At 36.4% G+C, this 25,313-nt stretch overlaps 1 long non-coding RNA gene across 2 annotated transcripts in view; it reads left to right on the top strand.

The window, feature by feature from the left end:
- Positions 1–24,939, top strand: part of LOC136102468 (uncharacterized) — a 45,463-nt gene extending 20,524 nt beyond the window's left edge. The window contains exons 3-5 of one of the 2 annotated variants that reach the window (XR_011739371.1): positions 13,875–13,973; positions 21,483–21,557; positions 23,017–24,939. This is a non-coding gene — a long non-coding RNA (uncharacterized lncRNA). Of the gene's footprint in view, positions 1–2,075; positions 5,241–13,874; positions 13,974–21,482; positions 21,558–23,016 lie in introns of those variants that run through there. The other variant, XR_010651440.2, reaches the window with a different exon arrangement.
- Positions 24,940–25,313: the final 374 nt, after the last annotated feature.

The following is a 25,313-nucleotide window of genomic DNA, read 5'->3' as shown; positions in this document are numbered from 1 at the left end:
GGTGTACATTTTCTCTCCAATCTTATAAAAATTTCTAAGATCAAAATGGTCTAAGTTTGTGAGGTTTCTATCCTCTTCAGTGTAAATCTTTCATTATTATTCTGCCTGTAATACTATAATATTTCTTTCAGCTTGTCCCAGCTTTCTTCAGATTGGCTGTGAGTTCCTGGCTGCATGTGAATACAGCTAGAAATTAGGTCCCATATGGCTCTGGACACAACCCAGTATTAAAATCAGAAGGGTTACTTCTTATCCGGGAATTCAAATACACTCCATACTCAGAAATCTGGAAGTACTCAGCTTCAAAGTTCTTTTCTGGCTGGGCTCTACTCAACATCAAAGGTCTAAATGTAACATGACAAGAGGAAGGCAATGAAGAGATAGGAAAGAGTGAGTAGGCAGAATTCCACTCTCTAAGGCCAGGAATAGATTTGCCGTTGTTAGCAGATCTGCCACTAAACACAGCACACAATGCTGTAAATATCACAGCATAGCACTATCTGCATCTTACAAAAGATCACACCAGGGCAATAGTGATGTGGTCTCCTCTACTCTGTACAGCTCCAGCGTTAAAAGGGGGAGGGTTGCCATCATACCCCTACATTTTGTGCTGTGAAAAGAATGCAAGATATTTTTATAGCTGTCTGGGTTCCCTCTTTTCCTCTAGGCATCTTTCCTCAGGCAGCCTTCCAAATGCAAAGCCATCATACAAGCAAAATAAATAAATAAAGTAATTGGATTAGTATTGCACATACAAAACCTAGGAATTTTAAAGGAACAAGTTAGAAAGATGAGGTTTACATGGTTTGCAGTTTGAAAGGTCAGAGAACAGATAAAACCTGACAGCTAATCTTCAGTGATCACTGAGAATGTTCTAAATCTGCCTTTTCATGTTTTAATTTTCAAAGGCATATAAAAGAGTCAATAATTGGTATAAATTTTGGGAAAATGAAGTTCTTTGCTTATTCTTTCTTTTTTTTCTTTTCTTTAATGGTGCTTCATTCAAGATCCATATGCTTTTCAGACATATAGAATGAAACAGTTTCACAAAGTTCTTTGAAAAAAAAATGGTTATGAACAAAGTGATAGACATCATTGATTTGATGGAAGCCCACTGGTATTGGTCAGATTACTTTTAACAGAATTAGAACCAAGGAATAATTTTAGAGGTCGAAACAAGCATTTGTTCAAGCACAGATTTACTGGGAAGTATGCATTGGTGTTCCTGTCCTCTCTTAGCTTCTACCCACGACTTTTCTTCAAGAGCACTGTAACTTCTGAAACTCCAGTGAAGAATTTTTCCAACCTACTTCTTGTCTGAGAGAACTGTGAGGAACCGTGGTGCTGTACTGTTCTGTGAACATCACCAGTATTGGCAGCAGTAGGACTAGGAGAGATGGGAATTGTTAAGGCCAGCTGATTCAAAGTAGGGTTTCTGCTCTCGTCACATCTCTGAACACAAGCACATGCCCTTTTGACATGGTTCACGAGGTTCATGTGAGGGTTAGTACCCAACCCCATTTATCCTTAGGCTACACTGCTGCAACTGAAGACAGGACTTTCACTAGTATAAGGTAACACTAAGATTTTTTTTTTTTTTTTTTTTTTTCCTGGAACAATACAAAGAACCAGTCAGATAAAAAGAGTATCTTTGTAAAGACAGTGGAAATAGAGAAGGAACCTCCAACCTGAAGAGATACATGAGCTGCTACTTACAACAATAAGCTAGTAGAATAAGCTAGAATGGGAAGTAGAATGGTAATAGTACTAGAAAAGCAGATGATTTGGGTGTGTACGACAAGAAGTGGAGGGAATGATGTGTGTCTTAGGAAGGCCAGAGTAAGAGGAATGCCAGTATTTAAGATAATGTTACAAAACAAAAGGGAAAATTCTGACAAGTATGAGTAGAAATCACAGAGAGAGAATGAGAAGTTTAATTTGAAAGGAAAAGCCAAGACAGCTAAATATTTCTAGAAAGTCTTTGTTATTATTATTTGAGGTACCTGAGTTGCAGATGATAATGCTATAGAGTTAATCCTACTTTGCATCTTTCTTTGTTTTTCATCTCTCATCAGGTAGAACCTTCCTGGTACTCAATGCTTCAATCTGACACTGGGAAACAAGGAACATGCATTTTGCTGCTGAGCCCAGTCCTTCTGTTTATACTGAATATTATCAATTTTTGTATTTATGTGCTGGTTTTATGCACTGCTGTACAGCCATACCAGAAACTTCATGGTAAACTCATAAGCAACATGAAGAAGATCTGGTAGTATCTCTTGTGTGAGGTATTATTCATGTGATAAAAGAAATTTGTTACTCTCCTTCCTTCCTTTCATAGAACTTTACATCGTATGTACCCGGAAGACTCAAGACTTGCATATTTCCACATACACATATCTAACAAGGTCTACCTGACTGAGGCAAGAAAGGAAGACAATGAGAATCCAATATTTGAGTCCTGATAGACTTTGGTAGTTCTAGAAGAATGACCAACTTGTTTCTTGAAGGGCAGAAGATCATGAACAAAAGGAGGATGGATGTTGAAAAAAGACAGAAGACAGAAATTTAAGACATGGACATACATCAGAGGCATTACACGGGTAGTATTGCTTCACCAGGAGAGAGAGGATAAAACATAGGTAGATTCAAGACTTTCTGCAGAAGTATTCATTAAGCTGGAAACACAAAAGGAGAGAGGGTATGATCTTGCAGACTGCAGGATGAGAAAATACATGACTGAGGGAGATAATAGGAGGAATAAAGTATGTTGGTAGATTAAAGAGTACAGAACTGATTAATTGAGACTTGTAATATTGCACATGGCATTACTGCTGGCAAAATACAAAGGAGAGAGCAATTTCTTGAAGGATATGATCAGCAAGTTGGGGTTTTCTCAGATTTTTAACTTAGAAAGTGCTATATTATTCTTGTATCAGGGAAGACATCACAGAGCATAGTTGCGCCAGCCCCCTCAGTAAATAGTGAAAGATACTGTGCCAGAGTGTCATGGCTCCACCCCAGTAGGCAGCTCAGCCCTACACAGCTGCTTACTCGCTCACCCCAGTGGGATGTGGCAGAGAATCAGAAGGATAAAAGTGAGAAAACTTGCATGTTAAGATAAAGACAGTTTAATAGGCAAAGCAAACCTGTGCATGAAAACCAAGTAGTCACCATTTCTCACCGACAGGCAAGTGTTTAACCATTTCCAAGAAAGCAAGGCTTCATCATGTATAACAGTTACTTGGGAAGACAAACGCCATAACTCCGAATGTTCCTTCCTTTCTCCTTCTTTCCTCAGATTTTTATTACTGAGCACAATGCCATATAGCATGGGATACCCCATTGGTCAGTTGTGGTCAACTGTCCTGGTTGTGTCCCCTTCTAAATTTTTGTGCAACCCCAACCTAGTTGTTGGCAGGGTGAACATGAGAAACAGAGAAGACCTTGGTGCTGTGCAAACATTCTTCAGCAATAGTGAAAATATTAATGTGTTATCAACAGTCTTTTCGCCACTAATCCAAAACACAGCACCATGCAAATCAGCACACTGAGGAAATGCAGTACCTCCTGAAATGAAATAATGTGCAGGAAATGTAATGACTTCATTTAACATAAGCTCTTTTTTTTGCACTGCCTCAGTTTTGGGAGGCGGCAGGGGAGGGGCAGGATGTGTGTGGAAAGAGCCTCTATATATTATCTTTTCACTGCAAAAAATGATAATTTATTGAGATTTAACCAGGCAAACAAAGGATGAGGAGACCAAACCTAAACACCTGGATGTGCAAGCAAGGTGTGACAACAGTCTACCCTTACTTTTTGTGCGTGCTTTTTTGGTTATCTGTGGGGATCTCTCTGTCGCACCACTGGAGCTTCCTTTTCGATATGGTTCTGAAAATGCCATCGTCAATACTGCCAGCTGAGGTGAAGTGATTGTCACGCGATGGGGGAAATGGCTGAAGCAAAATCACCCCCTTAGCAGTCCTACCCTCTGTGCTTGCCTTCAGGGCTGCCTTGGATGAGTGTTCAAAGATTATATAACCTGGCATCAGCTCTTTAGGCTGGTTTGTGAGCCTACAATATCTCCTATAGCTTGCTCTGCATAAAATAGATTTGTTTGTTTAGAGTTATTTAAATACTGCTGTCAGAATGTAGCCTCTCTCAGAAGTCAGGCATCATCAAAAGTTCACATTTTTTCTAATTAAAACAGTATGCAATAACTAAATGGTATATGTCTGTGTTTTACTTCAAAAAGGCTAAATATTTGGCAAGCCTCCTAGAGCAGGATTAGACTGCAGACCAGCTCAGACAATGCTTCCAGGCATTGGGGATGTACTGCAGAATCAGTTTAATAAACTCTGATTAGATTATTTTCTCTGGTCAATTTGAAACACACTGGCCATGGGATAAATCATCTTTTTATCTCACTACATTGCTCTTTCTCTTTGCTGAATCATATTTTAAAAACATTAAACATATATTTTTAAACATCTATGTATTTACAGATGCAAAGAAGCATAACCTCATGAATCCCCTGTTGTTTCAGTATAGTTTTATATTATAACCCAACCTAAAGGATCCACTCATTGATTGAGAAGCTTGTAGTCAGTTTCTTCCCTTCTTAATATGTTATCTCCCTTTTTCTCCTACATAAATGACATTGTTAACATTACAAAACCAAAGCAAAACAGGCTTGTATTTCTTATCCTGATCGGTCAAGACAACAGCTTATGTACTGAAAACAGTGATAACATCGGATGTTTTATGACAAATTACCAGTTTAAGAAGGGTGCTGAATTCTACTCATCTGGAATAACATGTACATGGATCTAAATGTCTTTAAATTTGATTTATTGTATGCTATGTGGAACAAATACAAAGTTATTCAGAACATCTGAATCTAGAACTCCTTTGTTCAATTTTCAGGGCTTGCAGTAACAGAGCTTACACTGTGTTAGTTTTATATCTAATGTCATGACTAGTAGAAGAGGTATTTAAGTATTTAAGTCAACACGAAATATGCCTTCCTCTGGCCTCTTTCTATGATGCTGAGTTAAGTCAACAAGGCTTAGCAACCAACTCAGATCCTTAATAATGCATTACTCCAGACTGGTTTGTCTTTCAACCCGTCTGTGTCCAATCACTTCTCCAAGATCTTATCTGGTCTAGAGGTTCTCTGCTGATATGAAATTTGGCTGCACTGTGTACATTTGTATTCCATTGTCCATTGGAATCAAGAAACATTTCACCTTCTTCCAATGTTATTGTTTCTATATAGTACCATATTAAGAAATGAAGGGGTGCAGGTGTTCCCCATGGACTCTGGAATGACATTCTCTAAAACTATTTGTAGCACCTAAAGGTGATAAGCATATACAGTGTCCAGCCAAGAGGCCATCTTCTATGTCAAGCACCAATCTTATCAAATGCTGCTCAAGCTTCTGTTTCACTGTCTTAAGTTCTGAGCAAGGGTTTTCAGTGGTTTGCATACTCATTTCAGTGAAACAGTCTAGGATGAGTATCAAGGGAAAAAAAATACATTATTACTGACTACTGTCACAAGAATAAAAGAGTTGTGGAAAATTAAGAGAAAAAATAGAATCAAATATTTCCAGAGTTCCAATTGAAATATACGGTTATATTAATAGTACTTCCATGCCCGTTTGAAGTTTATTTCATTAAGATGATAATTTAAAACATTATGCTCATCTGGTCTGTGTGTTCATACATTCTTCTAGTTTATTTTCTGCTAATCTAATTAATATACAGAGACATTTTCCTCAGATTATATTTATGTACTCTTTTTAAATACCTGGACAATGTATGGTTAGATAAAGGAGAGGAAGAGCAGCAAAATCTTCTCCTCATATTTTCTGAAGTAGCCGTGAGGACTAGACATGGAGGCCTGACACACTCTGTAAGGACTGTCTCAAATTCAAATAAAAACACGGACTGCAGTACGCATGTGGTGCTTTGTTAAATAAGCTTTCCACAAATCTCTCAGCACTAGCTGCCACTGGTAGCTGGTGCACAGGAAATGCAAAATGTAACTCTAGCTTCTACACGTGGCTATAACAGCCCAGGCATATGTATAGCTTGAAAGCCTGAGATACCTACTCTGACAAACCATGTTTCCTTAGTTTCCTCTGGCAAATTCAGTCTCCTGTTAAATCTTACAAAAATTGAATACTGATGCACTTCAGAGCCTGGATTGGTGGGGTTTGTCTGTTTGGTAGTAAAATGTAACTAGGTGCTGTCAAAGCTTGGTTAAACCTTACAAACCAACTCACTCAGCAGAACATGTTAAAATAAACTGGTTAGGAGCCAGAAGAGATGAGACAGGATTATTTAAATCTAATATGTGTTAGAATACAGCTTAAGTCCTCTGACCCTAATCACTTTCCACCGGAGTACATCAAATTAGGATCCTGGGACAATTTACGTAGGAGTGTATGCACTAGCTTTGCCCTAGGGAAGAATTCATGCCCTTTAATAATAAGTGAAAAAACACAAATGGCCTCATATTAGTTCCACAAGCAATCTATATGCATGAGAAAGCCCAGTGAACAAACTGCAGTGCTGATTCTGATTCTTAAGTAAGTACAATTGCAGTAAATGATGAGATGTGCTGCACCTTTAGCAGCCTCTGTTGCTACTCTTTCTTACATTCACACATGAAGTTAACTTTATGTAACAGTAATTACTGTATAGTTAATAAGCTTTCATTTTCTTTAGGTATTCTCTTAGCTTATTATTTGCCTTCAAATCTACCTTTCTCAGCTAATGCCCTGGAAAAAGCTGAGGTGGGCCTGGATAACATGATCCTGTCTGCAGTACTGTGCATTGTTAGAGAAATTTCAGTCAAGATTTTGAGTAGGTCATGGCAATGACATTGCCTTAATGGGGGAACTGAAAGTCTCAGGAGAGTTGTGATATGGCAGTACTCAGAGACGCTTTGGACCTCTCCCATTGCACCTGTTACTGTGAATAACCGGATGCCTTGAAGTAACCAGAGAAGATCAGCACTGCTGACACCTGGGATTGTTTTTTGGCATGGATGTATTTGTTCCTGTTTCTCTCAGCATGATGAGGACAACTAGGTGGGTTGGGGGTAATGTAGAACAAATGTGATTTTTTTTTCACTTTGTTTTACTTGATTTTCCAACTTTATTTTTATTTTTTCTTGGGATGTTCAGAATAACCCAGCTCTCAAAGCAAGGCTGTGTGTAGTTTGCCATCAAATCACTTGCAAAGCACCACATTTCTGATAATTTCTGCCTGCAGCTACAGTTTTTTCTCTAAGCTCAGTTCTCATGTTCATGAAGCTCAGAGCAGCAACACCAAATGTGGGGTCTATGAGTTTCTTATGGAAATTTTATACAGAAGTAGCGATCAATATCATATAGATACAAAAGAGCAGCCTTCAATATTTTATCATGTTCAATAGATAAAGTCACAGAAAACTAGTCAGATAAGCAAACAATTAGACATACAAGGATAGATCCTAAAGCAACTCCTGGCTGCTTTTAGCCTGTTCCGTATCACAGCAGTCAAGGCAGCTAGCTTCTGTATAGGTAGGAATAACCTATGAAGCACACTAAAGACAGGAAAACAGTAGAAATAGCCATTACCTGTGTCTAATATATCTACGTAAGATTTACAAGTGTATAGTTTAAAAAAGTAGAGTAAGGGGGGATATGTCATCTGTTATGATACTGATAGAAAGAATTCAAGCTGATTTTCAGTGCAATGAAGTCAACAAGAAGAAATATATGCTTAGAAGACTAACATGTACATGATATTTTATGGTGGTGCTCTTTTAAACTGATAACAGCCAAACATTTCTGAAGTCTTTGACTCTTTCCAAAGTAGATCAAGTTTTTCATTGCAGACATGTTTTTTAAAAAGTGCAACTGTGACAGTCTGTTTTGTAGGTTAACATTTTCTGTTATTTTCTCTTAGTCAAGTTTCTTGCAGGGTAGCAGAACTGTGGAGGCAGCTCTGCACTCAAAGCAAAAAGCCAAGAAATTCCTGGCCTTTCACCAGAACTGAAGCATTCTAGAAAGATTTCAACCTGAAATACTGCAGTAGCAGCATTTACTTTTGTGAATGAAAGCTACAGTTTCTACATAGGAAGAAATGCCCATCAGCCAGTACATTAAGAACTTTTAAAAAATACTCCGCATCCACTGTCCTCACAAAATCCTTCCATTTTTCAATAATTAAAGTAACATATTTCTCAGTGATTTAAATAATATACTAGCAATGAATAAATCATTTGATCATAAGGCCACGTTCAAATTTTTATTTATAGCCTCAAAAGAGAGAAAAATGTTTACCCTAATCCGTTTCTCCTGTTGTTTGGCTGTTCTCACTGGGCATAGCTGAGGCTGTGACTTTGAACTGATTCTAGATCAAAATTTTTGTTGGAATCCCTACCAGAATCAACCGTAGTATCATGAGAGCAATTGTAACTACTATCAGTCATCTTTTCCAGAATTCTGTCTCATTGCAATAAAACTCCTCTTCTGAAAGCAAGAAAACCTTCACAGACAATGAAATTAAACTTTGATTAAATGTAATTCAGATGTGTGAATAACCATGGAAAGCTGCTGAAGTTTCTGCTGCAGTTTCTGCTGCAGTTCATCTCCAGCCATTCAGAGTAATTATTTTAGCAACTGAAAAATAATACAAGTATTATTGTGATCTCTTTACAGAGTTGAGTAAAGGTCTTTTCCAGGACTGTGGTTTTTACCTACACATCTCCTCTTCACCTAGGTTCATATCTGCAGCACCTGATGAACTGTAGGACAGAAGTTTTCATAGAAAATAACTGTCACATTGTGGAAAGCTGTAAGGTTCAACAGAGACCTTCACAGATCTAGAATGATCAAACCCAAGAGATATATTTAATAGTCAATCTGACAGGACACTGCTTGATCTGAGCTGTGAAATTTATCTAAGTTCGCCATAACTCCAGCAGATACCCAGACCAAGAAGTTATAGTTTTCTCTCTTTCTTCCTTTCCCTTTCAGAATTCTTAAGTTATTATTTCCAAACAGAACAGGTCTGGCTTAGGTTTGCTGATTTTTTTATCTCTTTGTTTTCTGTTTCGAAATTTCAACCACCTTCTTCTCCCTCTTCCATCCTCTTCCCATCTTTGTGGCCAGATTTATTCACAACATCATCATTTTTGTAGAATCATAGAATCATATTGGTTGGAAGAGATCCTCAAGATCATGGAGTCCAAACGCTGACCTGACTCTGGCACTAAACTATGTCCCTTAGTGACTCCACCACTCCCCTGGGCAGCCTGTTCCAATGCTTGACAACTGTTTCTGTGAAGAAATTTTTCCTTATATCCAACCTAAACCTCCCCTGGAGCCCAGTCCTACATGATAATCATATATGGCAGCAATGAGAAGCAAAATCTATAGCTGTGTTGAGGATGTGCATCTGCTTTCATTATTGGCCTATATTTTAAAAGCAAAATTGGTAAAATGTTTCCTGGATAATTGAATTATATTTATTTAAATAAAGTAAAATACAACACATTAATGTTAGAAATAATTTTTTTTCCTCCTCTATTAATTGTTTGTATTTCTCTGACTTAGTAGGTGAGATGAGATGTTCTAGATCTTATAAATTCCCCATTGTCCATAAAGCCATCTTGGATGTATAAAGAAAGCAAAACAGATATTGTGTCTTAAAATAATAAATTATCACTATAGCACAGCTGGAAAATATTCACGGCTTCTCTGTCCCAGTGTGAGAAGAGAGAGAAGGAGAGAGAAAAACATCAGTTTGTTTATTCAAGCTGCTATCAATCACAACCCTGCTGCTTTCAGTCTGTCCCTTCCTTCATTCAGAGTGACTGGCAGTTGTAAACATGTATTCCTCCCTTTCAAAAGTCAGATATGGGCACCCTGGCTAGTACTTCTTGCTGACATGTAGAAATTATCCAATAATACAATGTTGTTTATAGCAATATGAACTTTGCGTTAAAAATGTGAACACTTTCAAGCCAAAGAGTGGAGTGGCTGTGTTCTCACAAACCCATTACACATGTCAGAAACTGAATTTTAATTTTTAATATTTGAATTTTTACTATCTAATTAAAAACCATTTTTCATAATTATTCAATGTTTTCAAAAATCAAGGAAGTCAGTCGTAATTATAATGCATCTGTAAATGAATACATTATTATTAACACGGTAGATAAACTTCTCTTCAGTGTGCCTTAGAGTTGTGAGCAGTGCCTAGAAATAAGCAAGTGCACAAGTGACATGAACAAAGACCAGCACAACAGCACCTGCAGGACCATGGCCCTTCTGTGGGATAAAGCTGTTCAAAAGTAGCCATCCCACAACAGCACTAGTCTTCCTTACTGCAACTCTCACATTTCTAACAGTGTACACTGTAGCAGAGAAGGATGGGAGGGGAAATTCTTTCTTCTCTAATATTTTTATATCTTGCAATACATTAAAACCTATTGCTAAGAATTCGTGCATCTGAAAACTTCATCTGCCTACTTTGCAGATGCCAGATAAACAACTCTGCTCAGTGGCTGAGGACTTACAGGAAGCAGAGAAGCAGGCAACAGGTAGAAAGTTCACACCCTTCTAGCCAATCACTTTCACTAATGCATGGTATGTTTAAGAAATCCTTTTACCATAAGCTTGCTTGACACAACCTTAAGACTTATTACTAATCCCTCTGAAGGGTTTTTTTCTTTGCTGTCTAACGAAAGAACTCAAGGAAGCGTACTGAGCAAATTAAAAAAATGAGGCAGGCTGAGGGAAGCAGGAGAGAAAATCACTGATGAAATACAGGGCCCCAAGAGACTTTCAAGTGGGATGATTCACAAGGGTAGTGGAAATGGTTGTTTAAAGCATAAGAATAAGGATAGTTATGGAACTCCACATTTTATTACTCAAGTGCAGCTACAGCACCATCTGCTCGTAATACTCTTCCTGCATTTTGGAAGACTAGCTCTGGTTCCCAATGCATTGGTACATGTCCTCCTGTTCCAAATGGAAATTTCCACTTCTTCTTTCAGTTGAGCTACACTGATTTGTTTTTTTGAGAAGTTTCCACACATAGAAAGGTAAGAACCACATTCCTTCATGCATACAAAATTAGTGCTACTGAGTAATAAATTCCAGAATCTCTTCTGCCATCATTAATACTTTAACTGCCCTTAAAAAGGATTGTTCCTTTGTAGTAATTAAAAAACATTTTGGCTATGAAAAGTGAGTAAATTATTGATGGTTGTTTGAGGTCGCAGGTTTGTCATAACTGCTAAAGAAGAAAGGAAGTCACAATTTTGTGATTATATATTGTGATCCAAGTGACAGAAATGATCAAACGAGGGCAGTAAGAGTTTGCGGCTCCAGGCTTTAAAGTACATTTTTGCAGAATTGAAGGTGGGTAAGGTTGAGCCACCACTAGATGATATAGTACTGATATCTAAGAAAAATGTCAAGACGAATTCAGAAAGGCTAGGGTATATCTGAAAAATGTTCCACACAAGTTACTGTTAGTATAAAAAATATTCAAATAAGAGACACTCAAATGCTGATTTCAATATTTGTTGTGTACTCAAGTTTAAATAGTCAACAAAAACCCCACAACGGCTTCCTGCTTGCTTTTATTCAATGTTAAAGATGAAAACCTGTACCTAAGTGTAGTTTATTGAAAGCATTGAAGACTGCCTAGAGCATGACACTCTAGAATTACCAAAAATGGAACTCCAGTAATGAGCAACACTCAGAAGATGGTCATGATTAGCCTCAGTCCAAAATTTAAGGATTCATTCATGTTTTTTTCTATCCTCTCAGATGCACTGTTACACCATTATTAACTGCTTTTGAATTTCTTTCTGTCGCTTCAGTCTCTGTGTGTCAGGCTTAGACTCCTTTGTCATTTGTGACTTGTCTTTCTCTCCAAACTGTATCAGAAGTGATAGGAATGTAGACTTTCAGAAGATTTTTGGTTTTTTTTAAAAAGTGGGGGACATTTTTCAAAAACAAACAAACAAAATCTTTACTTCCTGTCTTTTCTCCAATTCTGTTGACATTTCGTATAGAAACAGGAAGAGTATAGATTTTTCAGGGCACTGTGATATTACATGCTTACCATGAAAAATGTGGATTTTTTTCAGAATTTTTTTCTTAATAAAAAGTAAAAAATGTGTAACAAACCTTCTGGAGAGACTGTAATTGACATGCTGGTTAAATCCAAATGTAGAAAAGGGCAATAGTGGCCAATGAGGTTAAGCAGAGATCTAAAGATTAGTGGAAGCAATAAACAGAAGGCTTCCAAAAAGGAAAAAAAAAAAAAAAAAAAAAGAGGGTCTGGAAAGGAGAAAAATCTAAGAACTATAGAGTAAAGAGAATTAAAAGCTGTATTGCAGATAATATTTCAGTACATGTTCATTAGTCATCAGAATATATACTTTAAAATAAAAATAAAAGGCTCAAGGACTAGTAACTGACTAGAAGTACGAACAATGAATAGAGCCAGTTTTATAAAATGATGCATTTTCTGAAGCCATTTTTATATTTAAAACAGTAAACACAGTTAGCAATAAAAAGCCAGAGATCAGCTTGAAGAGAATAGTGGAAGTTAACACAATATTATAATACAGAATTGGTAAAAGAAAAATGCTAATAAAAAATAGTTATATGAGGTTTAAGTGAAATTCAGAAGTTTGATAGAACACAGAATACTTAAGTGGAAGAAAATGAGATCTAAAACATATTTTACAGCTTTAGTTTCTGTTTTCTTTTAGGATTTTTTCTCTTTTAAATTATCATTATTTTGAGCAATTTTTAATTCAGCAATTTAAGCTTCTGAAAAATACAGTATATTCAAAATCAAAAATGGGAATAAAAGATGGTGTTTTTTCTTCAGAACTTATTTAAGATCACAGAATCAAATTTACAGTTACATGAACTTATTATTCTATTAACTAATTTTTCCATTAAAACTTATTATTCCATTATTCTCTTCTATTTTTGTAACATATTGTCTCTTTCATACCAGTGTGAAAATGAGTTTTGCTCACAGACAGAAGTGTAGGGATGTAAGAATAGAGAAGACTAACAGGTGACAACTTTTCTGTTCTCAAACTGTGCTAAGTGAACACTGGTGCTGAATTAGTGAGCTGATTAAGTGGTTTCATTATATTCTCAAGAAAGCAAAGGAACCTTTCTTTAGTAGATTCAAATTGCAATTTTGTTTTTTTGCATCAGTCCTGTTTTGGAAATAAATACAAGATATTTTCACTCCTGTGGGTAGAATGCTTCTGAATTTAACACGAAAAAAGATTAGGAAAAGCAGTCTTGCTGAGCATCATGCACTGCTGCCAAGGCTGTTCCAAATCTATGACCTTGAATGATCAGCTTATGGCCTACTTTTGAATGTGTCCCTTCGTAATATAAATAAGAGTGTCTAGACTATAAGAGCTGGATGACCTGTCCTTTTCCGTGCATGCATGTGCACATGCACATGCACAGAGTGGGTGAAATTTCAGTCTTCTGTAGAGACATGTATTTTACCGACCTAAGTGTTCTACAAATGTGTAATAGAGAATGTGGCCACACTTTTTTCCTTAAAAACACCACTAAAGTAAGAAGCTCTTCATTTTTTGTGATAAAAGCTAGTCCTTAATTCAAAACATAGCAAGTAAGTTGAAGAATATCTTTAAAAGAACCTCCTGTATTATTTAGCTTTTTATTATTTCATAACTCAAAGTGCAGAAATCTTGCTAGTATGAAAATCAGCATTCAGCCCTATAGTGTATAAGAAAGCAAAACTGTTTGTAATACTTTCTCTGAGTGGTGACTGACCCAGAATTTTTTCTCTTTTAGCTATTTATGCAGCTTATGAAAGGAACTCCTTTGTTTGTCTCAAGCTGAGGACTAACTTCCAGTAAAATTCCCATGCAGGTCCACTTTTTCTTCGTGCAGGTACAATTATACTTACTCAAATAGAATCAAGTTGTCTGTGTCCCCGTTTGATGATGCAAAAACCACTGTGCTCTTTACCATTTTACAGTCTCTGGAGTTGTGCAATAATGTTCACCAGAGCCCATATCTTACAATCCTGGTATGACAGCTACAGAGTCTTCTCTTTTAGCCACTTGTCCTACTTTAATATCTTTTCACACCATCTCTCAGAGGACCATGTAAAATTTTCAAAATTGCCTAGTTTTGTGCTGGCCATGAGAGCATAGTATCAATATTTAATTTCCCCAAATCAATTAATTTCTCTGCTTTGGACAGCACAGTGGTTGATAACTGCTTCGTTCATTTAAAAGGCAATTCTTGTATCATTTTTTCACTTCAAGGAAGGTTATATAAGAGGGTAAAAAATGACATGAAGAAAATAGATTTGGTCCAAAGTGAAAACTTGAAAACTAGCAGGTCAGATGTAGCTGTCCTGATTAAATCTTGACAGTAGCAGAAAGGGATGTTGAAGGAGTCAAGAATGAGAATCTAAAGGACCGACAGAGAAAGAACATTGTGAAACACAGTTCCGAGGGAAGCATGAGACATAGAAAGAAGCCCAGCAGAGCAAGTAGGAGGACTTGGGAGGCATAAGCAATCAGCTTGGTTGACATCAATTACTAAACTGAGATGTCTGAGACATCTTGATGTCTACGCAGAAAACTAGTTAACAACATTGGTGATGTCAATTTCATTGGCATGACAGGAGAAGGCAATAGTAATTTTGCTTCTGAAAGTTCCTAAGCTACAATTCACTGGCATCCATTTATGTAGGTCCTATTGGTGTTGTGGACATTTCATCAGTTTTAGGTACTACGTCACCTCTCAATGAAGATAGAACAAGTACAAAAATTTTAATCTGATTACAAACGATTTACTAGATTAAATTGTAAAATTATAGGAAATAATTAAGGGTAAAAAAATATCACAGAAACACAGAATGGTTGAGGTTGGAAGGGACCTCTGGAGATCATCTAGTCCAACCCACCTGCTAAAGCGGGTTCATCTGCAGAGGAATGTGGCCAGGTGGATTTTGAATGTCTTCACAGGAGACTCCACAACCTCTCTGGGTAGTCTGTTCCAGTGCTCTGTCACCCTCAAAGTAAAGAAGTTTCTCCTCATGTTCAGATGGAAACTCTTATGTTTTAGCCTGTGCCTGTTGCCTCTCATCCTGTTGTTGGGTACTACTGAAAAGAGTCTGGTCCCATCCTCTTGACACCATTTATATTTACAAGCATTGATGAGATCCCCTCTCAGCCTTCTCCAGGCTGAACAGGCACAGCTCTCTCAGTCTTTCCTCATAAGAAAGATTCTCTAGGCCCCTAATCATCTTTGTAGCCTGCCGCTGGACTTTCTTCAGTGATTCCTCGTCCCCCTTGAACTGGGTAGCCCAGAACTGGATGCAGTACTCCAGATGCTACCTCACTAGAGCAGAGTAGAGGGGGAGGATAACCTCCCTCGACCCGCTGGTCACAATCTTCCTAATTCACCCCAGGATACCATTGGCTTTCTTGGCCACAAGGGCACATTACTGATTCATCGTCAACCTACTGCTGACCAGAACCCCCAGGTCCCTCTCTGCAATGATACTTTCCATCAGGTGAGCCCCTAACCTGTACTGATGCCTGCAGTTATTCCTTCCCATGTGAAGGACCCCACACTTGCCTTTCTTGAATTTCATCAGGTTCTTCTCTGCCCAGTCCTCTATCCTGTTCAGATCAAAAAAATGACCCATTTTGAGTCAGAAAGGAAAGGAACACTGGTCCTACTAACTAATAGAGACTTTGACCAAATCTCCTTTGACAGAAGGAGTCAAACCTATCCTGTCCAATGGGAAATGACTTAAGCCAGAAGTATATGGAAAAATGAATTTCTGAATAAATCCAAAGAGATATTTTAATACATCACCTTCAAATACTTTCCCAAAAATATATGAGAACGTATTCTAAACAGCAAGTGTTTGCTTTCCAGCTGTCTATCAAAAAGAACTGATTTGTTTCAGGTGTCAATTGTAGTGAATCCTAAGATGATCCCACCAGGACCCATTTAGAACACATCTGCAAACCCATAGTGACTCCAGAATAAAGGAGATTTGTATGGTGATTTGTTCATCTCTCTGGAATTATTATTTCTAAAATTATCAGTTACTATTCTGACATTACTTAGTAAAAATATAAAATCTTTTTATTTCAGCTAAACAGTGACGATCTTCTGAGGATTTTCTGTGGTGCAGAAGAAAAACTTTTGTGTGAACAAAGTGTTTTTCCAAAGTGTAATTTGGGAAGATAACTGAAGAAGCAAACAATTAAGACTAATTATAGTCCACGTTATCATGGTCCGTTGTGGGGAGGGGATGAGGCCTGAGCATAAGCATATACATACATGCACACAAAAAGTCATACAGCGGTTAAACATGTCCCTGAATGTTCCTCTCTAACAGTTACGAGAGTCTTTTTTTCTAGTTTAAGTAAGCTTTTTAAATAAACCATCTCTCTCTTTGTTTGACCTTCTGAGTTTGCCAACATACAAAAGCTTTGAATTATGTATAACTGAAAATAAATGATGTGTTGTTAGGTTGACTATAATAATTAATTTATAGAAATATTTAAGCTTAAGTTTACTGAAATAGTCCAGGTCTGCCATCTATGCTGTACTGCAAAGCCTTTCCAAAATCTTTTCTAGATTACATAGTGTAGTTAAAGGTAGCTATGATGGCCCTGGCCTGAAAAACAATTTAAAAGCAGCTAAGAAAGAATAATCACTTAGAAATAGTCTGTGGTTACATTAAAAAAACTTACATTTTCATAGGGCTTGACTTTAATGTGTGAATTCTAACATATTTGAAAATTTTTGTCAGGCTACAATTAGATAAACATTTTCTGATAATATTCTTTGGCAGTAAATTTTACTTTTAATATAAGACACGTAAAAAAATCACTTTACTTTAAGGAATTATTATTTTCATATAAAAACTTAAAGAATAACAAATAAAAATAAATTAATTTATAGGACTTGACTTTTAGGTCATTACTTAAGCTTCTGGATCATATAAAATTTTGGAATGAAGTGTGAAATACTTTTATGGTTCAAACAGTTATCTAATGTATGTGGATGAGTGCTCAAGAGAAGTTTGCTGTATCATCAGCATGTATAGAAAATCAAATATCAGAGAAAGCAGAAGAGTGCTTTCATAAATCCATATAGGACATACATATCATCTCTCTTACAGGTCTTTCACCTGACCTCAGAGGTAAAACACATCTGAGACCAGGAATTTCCATGCTTCCATGCTACTTCTTCCATGTTAGTTCTTCCGTGCTACTTACTTCATTTTAACCCTTCTTTGGGAAAATATAATCCAAACTGAAGGGGTTTTTTAATAGCTACTGATCTCCAAAGTAATTAAAAGTGCACCAGTTTTTAAGAAATAGCAGTGCAACATCCATCCTTATCCAAAAAAATGTTCACTGTTGGTGCAATAAGCTCCATGTGGCCTTTTAAATAAACAAACAAAACCAGAAAAAAAAAAAAAAAAAAAGACAAACTCATATTTTCTCTCTTTCACTCTTTCAACCCCAAAATTTTCTGTTCACGCTTCCAGAGGGAGATCAACTCTTACTGTAAAGAATTTTTTTATTTGATTTTAGATAATCTGAATTATTTAGATTACTGTTTTGAAGCAACGGTCATTTCTCTCAGGTAACTGTCTCAGGATAACACTTTATATAAAAGAGTTCTAAACTTAAAAATAACGATAAAAGATGTCTGTATCTGTATATGCATGTATGTATACAGTTCCCTAAATCAGATCTCTCTGGTTGCAGCTTTTTCTAGAAATTTTACAATCTGCTTTAGTATTCTTTTGCCAATTCTGTAATGACAAGATACTTGCACTGAAAAATAATTTGCAAAAGAGATGTGGAGAGCAATCCTGGTGTTCTTTTTTTATGTTAGTGAAAAAATAGCACTGATTTCAGTGTTGTCAAAATAATGCCAAAGTAAACAATATTTGAAAGTGAAACTGTATTTGACTTAGATTAAACAGCATATTTTTTCTAAATTTGTGAATTTAAATCCAAAACAATTAAATCCATTTAAAGTAGAATATAGTTAAAAGTTATTTCTGCATGAGGACTTTCTTCCATAGTAATCCATTAATTGGTGTACCAATGCAATATATGGCACTAAAAAATAAATAATAAAGAAATAAATCAGGAACTATCAAAGTATTACTGGATTCAGGTTTTTTTAAAATTGGTTCTTCAGTGTTTACAAATGTTCCAAAGCTAAACAAATGTTAATAATAATCTCAAGGACATTGAGACAGGAAAGCTTCAGAAAGGTGACTCAAAAAAAGGAGGATTTTAATAACATTTAATCTGAAAAACTAGGATAAATTGAGCTTATCCTAATTTGTAAAATCATTTTAAATCTGGTGCACTGGAAAGGGATAATTTAATTTCAAGAGGTCAGGAGTTTACCTAGATGTGTACACTCAAGTATATATAATAGGTGACAAAGTTTGCAACATTGGATGTTTGCCCTTATATGTATTGTAGTGTTGTGGAATACTCCTGATAAGGGCCAGGGCTGAACACACAGATGCAGGTTTGCTAGACTCATACAGATAGCAAATTACTTATATGATGCCTGTGTTATCTAAAAATGAATTATTCAGCCTCATTTGGAGTGGTTTAAATCGGTTTGAAACACCTTCCCTTTTTTCCTGCAACTACATTTAATTGAGGTACAGTTCTCAGCGAGTTTCTTACAGATATCTCTTACACGTATCTGAGTAAAAGATTTGGCCTCCTGAGGAGTGGGCTGTTCTTAGGGACAATTTTCTAGCTAGAGTTACAGTCAAGGTCTCCGGCAAGATGTTATATAACCTTTTTCTTGGCATGTTCAAAATGTATTAATCCTTTGAAGAAATATAACAGCTGGTGTTTTGAAGATGCCAGCAAAAACTAGGATTCAAACAGTCTGCAAATGAGCTGGACACATTTTATTTACAGCTCACTCACAGAGGTGAAGCCAAGTGAATCAAGGAATATAAACAATAAACATTAAGCTTTTACTTGATGCAAGACTAATCTTGTTTCAGATTGGTTCATGATTATCTTTGATTAATCTCTGTTAACTTTCATAAACTTTTAGGGTACAGATGAAAGGATGACAGGTTTTCATTTCCACTATTGAGATGGTTCTCTGTTCTGTTTTTAGAATGCAATTATTTGTATTGTGTTTCTGAAAGATTTCTTTTCCATTAAAAAGAGAGAGGGGGTGATACCAGAGCATTGTTTTTAGTTAATCAGAAGCTTTGTTAGATTGCCCAGCCTAACACAGGTCTGATTCTTATCCTGCATATTCCTGTGTAAGGCACTATGTTGTCAGATTCACTCTTTTTTTTCTTTTTACTCTGATGATACATAATCCTTTTAACTTGCGACAGAAATTCAAGATCTGAACACAGGTATTAAGAAATGGAAATGTCACTAAGTGTTTTTGTTCAATTCATTGTTCAGACAGACTCTATAGTAAGTTCTGTCAGAGATAATAAATTTGCCATATTTCACTAGATTTTTCTCCTCAAATGCCCCTTCCATTGCCTGCAATACACAGCAGGTTCTCAGCTTGCAGCAGCTTCTACCACACCAAAGGTTAATCAGAAAACATATGTTACCTGTACTGTTGTAAGCAACAGAAAGAATATGCGGGCCTTTCTACTTTTGCTGTCAGGCACAGGCTTAGATGAGATAGATCTGAAGTTGCTTAAACTGGCTACAGGCATTTTTTCCCAACAGCTAGCATCTGTTTCCAATGAACCATTTTATCAAGGTATTATTTCACTAGAGTGTGTGTGAAGTGGCAAAAGTTATCCTCATATAAGCTGTTCAGTTGTAAATGTTAGGTATGGTTAGGCTTTTATTGTTGTTATTTTATTTTATGCATAGTTACAAGTTAAATTATCTAACATTTACATCACAGAATTTTTACAATTTGTTCTCTACAAAGTTATGGAAAACTTTCTCCTGTTGGAAGAAACTTGGATTAATGGAATGATCCAGATTTCAAATTCTGAGATATTCTTCCAAAAGTGCCTACATGCAAACTACTTACTAAAGAAGGGACTGCATTTTCAGGCAAGATTCTATTTATTGGGTGATTAGTGCAGAAAAGATTTTTTTTTTTTTTTTTAAGAAAAAAGACCAGAAGTGTTTCTGTTATTTAATACACAAAAAGCAGTTCTGAGCAGGAGGCAATTTCTTAATTTGAAATGTTGCTCTTTGAACATAAATACAGATGTGAAAGGATCAGAAGCAAGCAACATAACAATGCGAAGTCTTGTTCTACTCTGTATCAAAAAAACCCCAGTGCTCTAGTTTTCTTGTATGATGTTACTTTTTCAACTACAACGCAGTCAAGAAAAGCCAGTCATAAGTATATTCACACACACAATAAGATGTGACTGTTTTCATGAAGAGAAAAAAAATGCATGTTTTCCATCTGACAAAGCAGTCTTCTGAAATTTCCTGCTCTGAGACTGAAAAAAATGGTGCTATGAATGGATAGAAAAGACCTCTAGGACACTAAAAAAAATTTTCTTAATGGCTTAATTTCTTACAAGAGGAAAATCATAATTTCTGCTTCTCTCAGCTGTCTGGAATTCTCATGTTTAACAATCAGCTGTTATTTTTCCTTTAAAGATGAATTGCATCAGACACAACAAAGCTTATATTTTTTCCTACTGCTTATCCTGCTAAAGTGTGTACGGTCAAAGTGGAGTCCAGCACAGCACACAGATGGTATTTCAACAAGTAGATGCTTATTGTACATGAGCTGATGAGCACATAAGCTGTTACGAGCACAAACTGCTAGAAGTCTGGGTCAGGTCATATTAGAGCCTGCACTGTGGGGAGATAGTGCTGCTTGTCAATGAGACATCATCAATGCCCTTTGGAAAGAGGGAGAAAAGCCAAGACATCTACCTTATGTGTCTAGAGAAGGAAGCTAATGTCCATAAACTTCTATATATGGGGGAAAAAAAAAAAAATACATGAAGACTCTTACAGAGAGCGATCTGGAGTATGTTCTTAACAAGTTGAAATATGGGTCCAAAATAAGTAGCCTCTTGGTTTAGCCACAACCAGTGTTTGTCAATATAAATGACGACAAACTGTGGTGAACTAAGTTTGTCTCATAAATAAAAGCTAAGCAAAAGTTTTTTAACCTATTTTTGCAAATTCAGCTTCTTTAACATTAGTCGAAATTCTGGAGATATTACCTGTCTGCCTGAAGAAATAGTACTTTAAAGGAATCTTTCCTTTTCATCCTATCATTTGCTTTTTAAGTGGAACAGCTAGCAAAACTTTGAAAGTGGAACACAGTGGAATTGAGCTGAATAATAAACTAAAATTTGCTCCTAGCCAAAAGGAGTTTTAATTCTTTTTTCTTCTTCTTTCTTCCAAGCTTCCATGTCTCTCATTCCTTGCAGTTCCCAAAGGACTGGAGATAATGGCCTTCAACACAGACACTGCAGAATGGGTAAGATGTCTGTAATGTATAATTCAGTTTGACTTCTCCAGTCCATATTAGAAGAAATGGCACTCTTATCACCTTTTACAAAGAGCTAGCATCATTTCTTGGTTGTAGCTCCTTTTTTACCCTGTGTGTGCTAATCTGCATGGGAGAGAACATTGAAGGGAATAATGAATAGACTGGACTCCTCAGGGGATGAGGATTATTTATGAAGTTACTCCAGTTCAGTGAACAGTGTAATTCACATTGAATTGTGTGACTTAAGCCCAGTGAATTACAAACTTCACTCCAGGAGATGATTTGAAACCTGGAGATCAGAGGAAGGCTATGACAAGGCAGTGGGTAAAACACATTTTCTAATGAACCTTTTCCACCACACACCTAATGAAACCTCAACTCCAAAACTCTCTGTGGAGCTTTCAGATCACAGATATAATCCACTTTTTCCCACTGTTGCATCATGTCACACCATCATCTCTGCAGTGACAGGAAAACTCATTTTTGCTCATAAACAAGATACAATGCTCAGCCTTAAAATGTTTACAATTTAAGGGTCTGTGTGAGAAATTACTGCAGAAAAGATATTCTGCAGAGGATGTTAATATATCATCTGACCAGTGAAATTTGTTAGTATCAAAGACAACAGTAGCGTTTATCAATTTTAGCATCACACAGGTAATCACTTGTTGTTTGTTTTCATACCATAGCTGTCAAATCAGCATCATGGTGCTAGTGGGAACTCTTTTGGTTGTGACTCAAATAATTCAGTCTTATTTCTGTTTCTTCTTCAACTGCTGCCATACAAAAAAAAACATGTCATGCTCCTCTCTGTTTTGTATGCTGCAAAGGTAGGTAAGGTTCACAAAATCTATATTATTTAATCTTGTTATTAAGTATTTCTGTACATTCAGTTGATTTCATTTTAATAAGCATATCACCCTAAACTATTAAAAAATTAATGAAACAAGCAGGCGCCAGATTCACAACAAAGGCAGTACCTCTTCATAAAATGAGCAGTTATTAGTTAGAAATTTGCAGTGTATATAACCTCTAAGCATTTCCCAGTCAGCTAACAAACCAAGCAGGATTTTCAAGGGCCATCATTCGATATGCCACATGGAGAAGCCCAAGTGTGGATAAATTCGGACCCATCGATTCCTCAGGAAAGCATTTAAGAACACTGGCAGTTTGACGTGAATTCTGACCATGGAATCGGGCTTCCACTCCTGAACTACAATTTTTTCCAGTCTCTTGACATCTAAACCGTTTAGAACCAGACTAAACCCTATTTTTCCCAGGCAGCTTCCTCCCTTCAAGTCTTTCCTTTTTCTTTATGTTTTAATTAATTTTCATCATCACTTTCCTTTTTTTCTTTTTTTTTTTTTCGGTAGGGCGAGAGGAAAGGTTGTTTAGTTTTATCATCCCTGTTTCTTTACATTTACAGTCTTCTCTCATTTACCCACAGTTGGCCACCTGAGATGATGGCACACGCTGGCTTCTGAGCAGCCAGCCTCAGACGATACCAGGGCTGAGAGCCTGCAGCTCTCGCCTGTGCACATGAGCTCCTTCTTGACTGATTGCATTAGAATGACTGTCAGAGCACAGACAAAGTGGGTGGTTTTCAAAGATCTCTCCTCCATGCAAACATCGCTGCAAGAGCACAGTCACCCTGAGGACTGGTGGATCTGGGACACACAATATTTTTATTATTTTTTTTTTCAGTATGGACCAGCAAGAAGCTGATGAAAAATTATGTAACTGCAAAAATTAAATAAATAAACCCTTGACACAATATATTTAAAAAAAACCCTCTAAGTGTAAAAGTCATCAAATAATGCATTGATGTTCTCATTCTTAACAAGTCTGCAGGCTAGCATGCAAGTTTCAAATCCACTCTGTAAAAGTGTAATTTTTTAATTACTCTTAGCTCGTCCTCAAATTCCCTTCTGCTATAGGACATTCAGAAAGCAGAAAACTAGACATCAGAGACTAGAAATGTAGAGATCTGTTGTTTCTGCTCTTGTTTGACCAGAAATTCACAATTTTAACACTTTTGTTACTAATTTATCTCCTTCATTTCCTTCTCTGACCTACTTGTTTGTTGCATCTACCTGATTAGGGTTTGCAATCGTGTTGACATTCCAATAGATTTTTCCATGGGCAGTAGATGGGTGTTCTCTAGAAGTTCCTCAGAAATAATATGAAATTATAACTTATTAATTAATATGTGTGTCTCAGTGAGCGTACAAACCAGTGCTGGAGTTCTGCCACAGTGGATATAATTCATTTTTTAAATACATAAAAAGAATTAGACAAACTCTCAGATTATGTATGAAACTTCAGAATTTCAGTAAAAACATGTATGGAAAAGATTGAGAAGAAACAAATTCTGTAGTAGGAAGGATAGTAATATCATTTGTTGTTGTTGTTGGAAATATACAATTTCAGAAATCATAAGTTTATTTGTTCTTTTCTAAATAAATGAATGCTGACAGAAATTTTATGTTCACATCTAGTAAAACTCCTCTAATTTCTTTATTGCTTCTATGACTTCCAGCAATGCAAAAATAAATCTGAGGATTGTTCAATGCCTTTTGGGCAAACAGACGTGACAAACACATTTTTCAAATATGCAGTTTACTGCAATCTCTGTTTTGAATAATGAAATAAAACCTTAAAATTTAAGCATTTTTTTCAGCTGCTTACACGGCATGTTAAAAAGTGTTAAGCCATAAGGTGAAATTCAGATTTCCATTAACTCAAGAGCTACCAAAGCTTTCTGACTTCTTGTCAGGTTAGCATTATCACTCTGTTCTCTGGTTTGATGCCTCTACACTAAGAATGCTTCAAGTCCCTCACTGGCACCCTGTTTTCCATCAGAGCTGAGCTCAGGGATTTTTAGTGTCAACAAATTAAACCGAACGTCACACAGCTGTCTCGCCTAACAGCCTTGCTCGACGGGGAGCCTGGCAAGCTCACTTCAGCTGAAATAACCCCCGTAAGATCAACATGCAGTTTCAGATGTGCAAGCAAGCAGAAAAGCAAGGTCAAGCAACAAAACACTGAATGATTCACAGTTTTGAGACAAAATTTCATGTTTAATGACGCTGACAGATATTTTTTTCTCCTACAATGCAGAGAATAACAGTAAGTCACCTAAATCAGACCAAATGCAGTAGTACCTATGTTCATTAAATGAAGAGTTGATAAATCTAAGTAATAGGAGGGACTGGTGCTTTTTTTCTTTTTCCTTTTAAAATAGGCTGCAAGGACATTGTGCCTAATGTGACAACCAACCTAATTCCGTATCTGAAGTTTGTCTGTTCATTGCTATCTAGACAAACATTAAAAAAAAAAAAAAAAAAAAAAAATGTTTTGGACACTTCAGTTCTAATGACTACACTGTTGCATTCTTTACTGTTTTAAACACTAAGGACTTTTAGAGTAGCCATTACAATCTAGGATCTCTTCAATTGTTTACAGCGGCCACTTAAGAGTTCCTTGCTGTTCAAACTGGTGGTAAGAATTTTACAATTATTTTTGCTATGAACAGGGAGAAGTTAGAGTACGTGGTACCCTATAAAAGACAGCAATAGTAATCTGCATCCTGTGTACAGTGATGTTTCATTTAAAGCTCGGAAGATGTTACTGATAATGAAAATAGCTGATAGTTAAGTTCTGTCATTGCCAAGCTAGGAGTCCTGAAAAAATCACTTAAGGTGATATTTTCACGTTATTACACCTATCAGTAAAATTTCCAAA

Source organism: Patagioenas fasciata, chromosome 5 (assembly GCF_037038585.1).
Source record: "Patagioenas fasciata isolate bPatFas1 chromosome 5, bPatFas1.hap1, whole genome shotgun sequence".
Taxonomy (NCBI): Eukaryota; Metazoa; Chordata; class Aves; order Columbiformes; family Columbidae; genus Patagioenas; species Patagioenas fasciata.
This window is presented reverse-complemented; position numbering and strand designations above follow the sequence as displayed.